This window comes from Triticum urartu, chromosome 7A, assembly GCF_056163025.1.
Source record: "Triticum urartu cultivar PI428250 chromosome 7A, HENAU_Tu73, whole genome shotgun sequence".
Lineage (NCBI taxonomy): Eukaryota > Viridiplantae > Streptophyta > Magnoliopsida > Poales > Poaceae > Triticum > Triticum urartu.
The window spans coordinates 2,809,284-2,818,238 of NC_141879.1; the positions used below are offsets into that span (position 1 = coordinate 2,809,284).

The following is an 8,955-nucleotide window of genomic DNA, read 5'->3' on the forward strand; positions in this document are numbered from 1 at the left end:
GGTGATATACATAGCAAACGAATATTGAACTGTAAAAGACTTTAAGCATCACAACATCCAAATCACCGAGAAAATGACAATGGCTTACTTATGAAGTGTTTTGCCTAGCTGGGAACCTAGCATAACAGTTGCACAAAGTTTCCTTGATGTCTAGCTCTCACCAAAGACAAGTTGTTTTTTGAGGGAGGGGAACGGTAACTATTGCTCAAGGAATAGTACTAGCTTGTTCACCATTTCTTTAATGGAAATGGTCTCTTTTTTCAGCTTTCCAGAGAACTTGGTGAAGGAAATGAACAACAATACATGACTAAATTAATTAAGGAGAACAAACAAGGGAAATTATCCTAAGTTGTACAGGACCAGGTGTTAACAAGACAAATTCTTAGCAATAAAAAGCTTATTTTTCATTGCTTATGCACTGAATGAGCCTAATTTTAGTCCATGTACTCTGCTTCTAAGCAAGTGTGATGATATGATTAGTAGTGCCATTACAAAGTCATAGCTTGTGAAGCGCATTAGGCGAAGTTCCTTTTCTTAAGGGGGAATTCGTCGGTCAATAAAAACTGAAGACGTACTGAAGATGCAAAGAGTCCAAACACACAAAGTTCACACCACAAGCCAAGAAAAAGTATGAAACAAGGGATAAAGCTACAACTTCTTGTAAAACCTGTTCAAATTTGAGATGATGTACCAGGTAAGCAGAAGCATCTAGCAGCAACTCTGATGTTCTTGGTTTCTACTTCCAAATTAATTGGGTAATATTGTCTTAGTCTCCTCAAGAGAGAGGTTGTAGTGATCCGATGCCTCATCTTCATGCAACTCATTAACGAATAGAGAAAACACATAAATAATAATCTGCTACTGAAGCATCTAGAGACTAGCACTGCAAAAAATAATAATTGATAACATCAAAATGTAGCAGCAATACAAATATAGCAAGCATGTATATAACTGTAAAAGATGAGAGAAGCGCATGAAGTGTAGATAGTGCGACAGTGGCACAAAGGCATTTCCTTGGTTGATGTCAACCTTGCCAAAGAACGTCTATGCTTGCAGAAGGAAATATTTAACTAAGAATGCATTTCTAATGGAGTGCAGACAGAAATGATATATATAGTTCTAGTAAAGTTGGGCAGGACCAAATAATTAACACACCACTTTTAGAAGAGAACTTCAAAATGTACCACTAGCCAATTCAAGGTATACACAATGTGTAGCAACAGCACAACTAGTTGGCCTGTCATCTTCCTCCCATCACCACAAGAAAAAGGCCCGTACGCGAATGCGGAAAGTTTGTGCAAGAACCTCACATGTGTACCACTAGTTTGTGGTCTATCTGAAGCGCGCATCAGTTATCTGGCGCTGGGAGCGACAACTACCAAAATTAAGACACATTTGAATACTTATCTTTGAGATGCAAGACAACATATGCATTTTTGGATGGCAACTTGGATGTTGTTACGGTAAGGCAAGGGACTGCAAATCCTTTATCCCCAGTTCAAATCTGGGTGTCGCCCGACCAACAAGTACTCATGACAATTCAATGCATATACTTGACCAGCAAGAGACTGCTGCTTAACCTAGAAATAAATTATACTACCAACTAAATAAGATAGTTATGCTGAGGCCGGGGTTAATCCTCCTTTTCTATAAAAAAAACTAAATAATATAGTACTACTAATGTATCGGTTCATGCATCATAAAAGGGAGAAGGATATATTAGCATGCTGATGATATACGCACCGGGTAAATATTTACAGGTCCAGCGGCAACTCCCCCTTTCCTGGGCCTTGGCTTGTTTAATCAAAGCTGGGCAGTCGGGAGAAAACTATACTGTTACCTTTCCAAAAGCCTAGACTAGGGTGGTTGGGATGTGTGCTTGCTGCTGTCTCCACGGCAGTTTCTACGGCTTCAACAATGCCATCGTTGCCATTTACAAAGCATTTGACAGTACGCAGGCAGGGGAGGTTCTCGATTCCAAAGCTCGGAGAGTCAGATTCATTTACGTGGCAAACAAGCTTGAGTTTTTCTAGCTTGGGCATGGATCCTGCGGCAAATATCAGAGCTACCGGGGAAACACCATTTCCATCATAAATAAAAATCCCCAATGACCGGAACCCAACTTCACCACTTATTCTGAGCTTATTCCTTGACTCTGTTCTCTGCGTGAGGTGCAGAATGAGCAGAGTGGGTAAGGCCCCAAGCATGCATAGGTCATCCTGCTTGACTCCATCCACTTGAAGGATTAACTGTTGGAGGTTTTTGAGGGAGCTCAGCCATTTCGGAATCTGCGGGATGGCTAAAGAGCAGTTGATAAGTTTCTCGAGGGTAGGCAGGCACAAAGGTTCCTGTAAGAGGCCGCTCAAATCCATAATAGTCAGAGAGCGAAGGTTCTGGGTGCCTAGCTTACACAGGGAAGAGATGACCTCCCCAATCACATTTGTATGCCCAGTGTCAGAATTAACATTGAACCTAATGTGAAGGACCAGATTCCTCAAATTTTTCAGCTGGCCAAGGCTCGACAGAAAGTCTAATGATTGTCTGGAGACACTGACCAATTTCAACGTCTCCAATGCTTGCATGTTCGCAACACCATCAGGAAATTTAACACCAACATCAACAAGTAGATGTGATAATTTTCTGAGATTAACAATAGATGCAGGTAATTCCATTACATCAGTTTCTCTTAGGTCCAGGATCTCTAAGCACCCTAAACGTCCAATTTGTTCTGGGAGCTTTCTTATTCCTATATGTCTGAAGCTCAGGTACCTTAGCTGGAACAGCCTCACTATATTTTCAAGATTTTGTTCTCCCAATCGTTGGTAATCGTGTAAGTTGAGAACACGCAGATGTCTAAACTTCTCCAAAGAAGGCATTTCCACAAAAGATCCAGAGACTGATCGGACATGGGACAGATCCAAACCTGTCGTTGGTATTGTTGAATTTCCTTCCTTGACGCCTTGCAAAAATAATCGACGAATGACTTTGCTTTCTATCCCAGTTGTCGGAATGGGAGTACTAAGGAAAGTAATGAAGTTCTCTTCGGTGGACTTGGATATTATGAAATCAAGAATTATGTCATGAACTCGGCAGCCCTTCACTTTACCATATTCATTTGTCTCGACGGGTTGGATCAAACACCTATTGACGAGCTCGTTAAAACACCTTTCTCCTACCTCATGTGTTGTATATCCGTCTTCTTTTTGAATGAATCCTTCACCTATCCACCTCCTTATCAAATCATACTTCTCAATAAAAGAATCTTCCGAAAACATACTCACATATAAGAGACAAAGGTAACCCAGCACATTTTTTATGTTAGCCAACAAACCAGAAACAGCGATGATTGCCAAAGGTAACCCAGCACATTTTTTATGTTAGCCAACAAACCAGAAACAGCGATGATTGCCAAAGGTAACCCAGCACATTTTTTCAAGATTTGATCACATACCTCTTCAAGGTATGGTGGGCAATTTTCTTGGGAGTCGAATAGTCTTCTGTGAAATAGCTGTCTTGAATGCACCACTGTAAGAGGCCTTACCCCATAAATATTGCCACTGAAATATGAACTGCATGATTCGGCAACATCATTTCTACGAGTAGTGGTGATTATGATACTGCGAGAACTAGTCTTGGGGAATGCAAGCTTAATAACATTCCATGCAGCCACATCCCATATATCATCAACGACAACAAAATACCTGCACATGGATTCAAAGATGATGTCAACAGGTTTTAATATAAAGAGTGTACAGCAAGATAGACAAAAAAAAGAAACTTGAACACAGTGACATCATAAAAAATACTCCTATGTAAGAATGCTACAGGTGTTGAAAATCATTGTCAAAAAAGGCATGCGCTTTGGTGAAATAGGTGGTAGGCAGAGGAAAAATTAGAAACTTATGCCAAACCACTAGTAGAAAAGGGGGCAATGTCCAGGCCAGGTCAGCCCATTAGTCCCGGTTCAGTCTAGAACCGGGACCAATGGGGGCATTGGACCCGGTTCGTGAGCCCAGGGGGCCGGCCGGGCCACGTGGGCCATTGGTCCCGGTTCGTCTGGACCTTTTGGTCCCGGTTGGTGGGACGAACCGGGACCAATGGGCCTGGCTCCTGGCCCACCACCATTGGTCCCGGTTGGTGGCTTGAACCGGGACCAAAGGCTCCCCTTTAGTCCCGGTTCATGCCACCAACCGGGACCAATGAGGTGCCTATATATACCCTCGCCCGCGAGCAGAGCACTCCAGTGCTCTGTTTTTCTCTGGCCGGCGAGGGGAGGGGTTTGTGGTGCTCTAGCTCACCTCCTATGCACATGAGGTGTTCGATGAAATGCCCGAGCCACAGTAGTTAAGCTTTCTCCTCTCGAAGCTCGACCTCAAAGCTCTATTTTCCTCGACATTTGTCTAGATTTAGCGGTCCGTCACGCCCCACCCCCGTCTTCACCGCCGTCGATCACCCGCGCCGATCTCATCACCGACACCACCGTGGTGAGCCTCTTGTTCTATCTTCTTTCTGAAAGGAAAAATATTGTTACTTGTATGTTTAGATAGATATTTGTATAATTTTCTTACTTTTATTATTGCATCTTATATAGTGCGATGGTTTTGGTATCCGCCCCCGTCGGCCCTCGTCTTGTCTATGATTCGGATGTGGTATATATATTATCTTTATAACTATTGGTTCATTTATTGTTTATGAAAATTATGCGGACCAACGTGACGTAGATTTTATATATCTAGGATGTATGTGAACCGGAAATTCCAACCGACCCTATTGTTGAGAGGTTAAATTTAGTTGAAGAAGAAAACAATTTCTTGAAGGAAAAAATAAAAAAATTGAGGAGGAGAAGATGATATTGGAGTTGCATGTTGCGGATGTCGTCAATGATCACAAGATCAAGATGGATGCAATGCGCTTGAAGATTAGAAAGATTAGAAAATATGCCATTCATACCGAGGCTTGGTATCATTATGCCGTTGGATCAATTGTTACCTTGGTTGCGATTATGATCGCCTTTGTTTTCGCATTAAAATGTTTTACATAGTTTCAATGTATGTTTTAATTAATTAGATGCTCTGGAGAGCTATATGTTGTTAGATGAGAACTATGTATGTACTTTGGTTTTAATGTGATGATGAACTTCTATTAATTTGGACACTTAATTATATATAATGCACGCAGATGAACTGGCAATGGATGTACGGTGACAGACACACCTCCGAGTACATTAAGGCGTGCATGAGTTTCTCGATGCGGCTGAGGCAAACAAGCAGAATGGTTTTATGTGTTGTCCATGCCCTGATTGTGGGAATACGAAGTCTTACTCTGACCGGAAAATCCTCCACACCCACCTGCTTTACAAGGGTTTCATGCCACACTATAATGTTTGGACGAGGCACGGAGAAATAGGGGTTATGATGGAAGACAACGAAGAAGAAGAGTACGATGACAACTATGTGCCCCCTGAATACCGTGATGCTGCAACGGGGGGAGCTGGTGAAGATCAAAAGGAACCAGACGATGTGCCCAATGATGCTGCAACGGGTGAAGCTGCTGAAGATCAAGAGGAACCAGACGATGTGCCCGATGATGATGATCTTCGCCGGGTCATTGTCGATGCAAGGACGCAATGCGAAAGTCAAAAGGAGAAGCTGAAGTTTGATCGCATGTTAGAGGATCACAAAAAAGGGTTGTACCCCAATTGCGAAGATGGCAAAACAAAGATCGGTACCGTACTGGAATTGCTGCAGTGGAAGGCAGAGAATGCTGTGCCTGACAAAGGATTTGAGAAGCTACTGAAAATATTGAAGAAGAAGCTTCCAGAGGATAACAAATTGCCCGACAGTACATACGCAACAAAGAAGGTCGTATGCCCTCTAGGATTGGAGGTGGAGAAGATACATGCATGCCCTAATGACTGCATCCTATACCGCGGTGCATACAAGGATCTGAACGCATGCCCGGTATGCGGTGCATTGCGGTATAAGATCAGACGAGATGACCCTGGTGATGTTCACGGCGAGCCCCACAGGAAGAGGGTTCCTGCGAAGGTGATGTGGTATTCTCCTATAATACCACGGTTGAAACGTCTGTTCAGAAACGGAAAGCATGCCAAGTCGATGCGATGGCACAGTGAGGACCGTAACAAAGACGGGAAGTTGAGAGCACCCGCTGATGGGTCGCAGTGGAGAAAAATCGAGAGAAAGTACTAGGATGAGTTTGCAAAGGACCCAAGGAACGTATGGTTTGCTTTAAGTGCGGATGGCATTAATCCTTTCGGGGAGCAGAGTAGCAATCACAGCACCTGGCCCGTGACTCTATGTATGTATAACCTTCCTCCTTGGATGTGCATGAAGCGGAAGTTCATTATGATGCCAGTTCTCATCCAAGGCCCTAAGCAACCCGGCAACGACATTGATGTGTACCTAAGGCCATTAGTTGAAGAACTTTTACAGCTGTGGAATGGAAACGGTGTACGTACGTGGGATGAGCACAGATAAGAGGAATTTAACCTAAAGGCGTTGCTGTTCGTGACCATTAACGATTGGCCCGCTCTCAGTAACCTTTCAAGACAGACAAACAAAGGATACCACACATGCATACACTGTTTAGATGACACTGAAAGTATATACCTGGACAAATGCAGGAAGAATGTGTACCTGGGCCATCGTCGATTTCTTCCGACCAACCATCAATGTCGAAAGAAAGGCAAGCATTTCAAAGGCGAGGCAGATCACCGGAAGAAGCCCGCCATGCGTACCGGTGATCACGTACTTGCTATGGTCAATGATTTACACGTAATATTTGGAAAGGGTCCCGGCGCACTAGCTGTTCCGAATGACGCTGAGGGACACGCACGCATGTGGAAGAAGAAATCTATATTTTGGGACCTACCCTACTGGAAAGACCTAGAGGTCCGCTCTTCAATCGACGTGATGCACGTGACGAAGAACCTTTGCGTGAACCTGCTAGGCTTCTTGGGCGTGTATGGAAAGACAAAAGATACACCTGAGGCACGGGAGGACCTGCAACGTTTGCACGAAAAAGACGGCATGCCTCCGAAGCAGTATGAAGGTCCTGCCAGCTACGCTCTTACGAAAGAAGAGAAAGAAATCTTCTTTGAATGCTTGCTCAGTATGAAGGTCCCGACTGGCTTCTCGTCGAATATAAAGGGAATAATAAATATCCCAGAGAAAAAGTTCCAGAACCTAAAGTCTCATGACTGCCACGTGATTATGACGCAACTGCTTCCGGTTGCATTGAGGGGGCTTCTACCGGAAAACGTCCGATTAGCCATTGTGACGTGGATGTAGTGTCCGACACCGACGGCCACATGTATCTCACACCCACGATACTTGCTATTTAGGGTTTCCTCTACCGAAAAGAAGAGGAGAAATAAATAAGAAGAAGAAAAAAGAAGAAAAAGAAGAGGAGAAGAAGAAAGGAATAGTGGAGAAGACTTCCTCTTCTTCTCCTAGTGTCAAAGTATTGAAGAAATCCATGCCTTCATCATTAGCCGGAAGTAACCAGGGCATGTTGGTACGAAGTTCTGCAAAGTTGTTTTGGAATGGAGTCCCGGATAGAATAATCCGCCTTTTGGTACGAATTCAGCAAAGGCCTTCCAAATAGCGATATTCGGAAGGCTCTTTCTGAACTTTGTACCAAAAAGCGAATTATCCTATCTGGGACTCCGTTCCAGAACAACTTTGAAGAGCTTCGTACCATCATGCACATGTTACTTTCGCCTAATGATGAAGACATGGTTTTGTTGAATCCTTTGACACTAGGCAACCTCCCGACCCCTCGGCGATCCTCTCGAACATGAGAGGAAGAAGAGGGTCGTCTAGGGGTCGAGGGTTTCAGGGTCGTCGAGGGTTCGAGGGGTCGAGGATCGCCGAGGGGTCGAGAGAGGTTTCCTAGTGTCAAAGTATTGAAGAAATCCATGCCTTCATCATTAGCCGGAAGTAACCAGGGCATGTTGGTACGAAGTTCTGCAAAGTTGTTTTGGAATGGAGTCCCGGATAGAATAATCCGCCTTTTGGTACGAATTCAGCAAAGGCCTTCCAAATAGCGATATTCGGAAGGCTCTTTCTGAACTTTGTACCAAAAAGCGAATTATCCTATCTGGGACTCCGTTCCAGAACAACTTTGAAGAGCTTCGTACCATCATGCACATGTTACTTTCGCCTAATGATGAAGACATGGTTTTGTTGAATCCTTTGACATTAGGCAACCTCCCGACCCCTCGGCGATCCTCTCGAACATGAGAGGAAGGAGAGGGTCGTCTAGGGGTCGAGGGTTCGAGGGTTCGAGGGTTCTTCTCCTTTATTCTTTCTTCTCCTCTTTTTTTTCTTCTTCTTCCTCTTTTTTTATCGGGAACGAGGGTCGTCGAGGGACATAGATGTAGTGTCGTCGTTGTCGATATATACCCCCTCCCGATAGCTTACTATGATTAGGTAGCTAGTTCTACGTTTGGCACTAATATATCCATCTGTCATGTTTGAATAATAATTGCCATGTTGTAAATATTTGTAGAAACTATGGACACCGCCCTAGACGAAGCAACAAAAGAAGCGTTGTTGAGGGAGATAATCGCAGAAGGAAGTGATGTCGTCTCGTACTATCTCAACGAAACCGATGGTCTGGAAGGAGAGGGTGAACAAGCTGGCTACGGTGACCTAATGCCGGTGCAAGAAGAAGAACATGAGGACGTCTCCGGTGACCCAATGCCGGTGCAAGAAGGAGACCGTGATGACGGCTCCGGTGACCGAACCGAGTCCGGCCAGGTATATATATATTAGTTAAGCCTATGCTGACTAGCTGATTGATGCATTCATTGTTTTGGTATGTACACATATTAATTAAGTCTTTGTTCTTTTTTCTAGCCCTCCGGATCGAGCACAACTTCGGTAAAGAGACGAGGCCCGAAGAAAAAGTTGAGCTCGGATGAAAAGCTTG

General features: G+C 44.0%; 1 pseudogene; it reads right to left on the minus strand.

Annotated features, from left to right (window-relative positions):
- Positions 1–282: 282 nt before the first annotated feature.
- On the minus strand, positions 283–3,709 carry LOC125546709 (disease resistance protein RGA5-like; annotated as a pseudogene).
- Between the last annotated feature and the right edge of the window lie 5,246 nt (positions 3,710–8,955).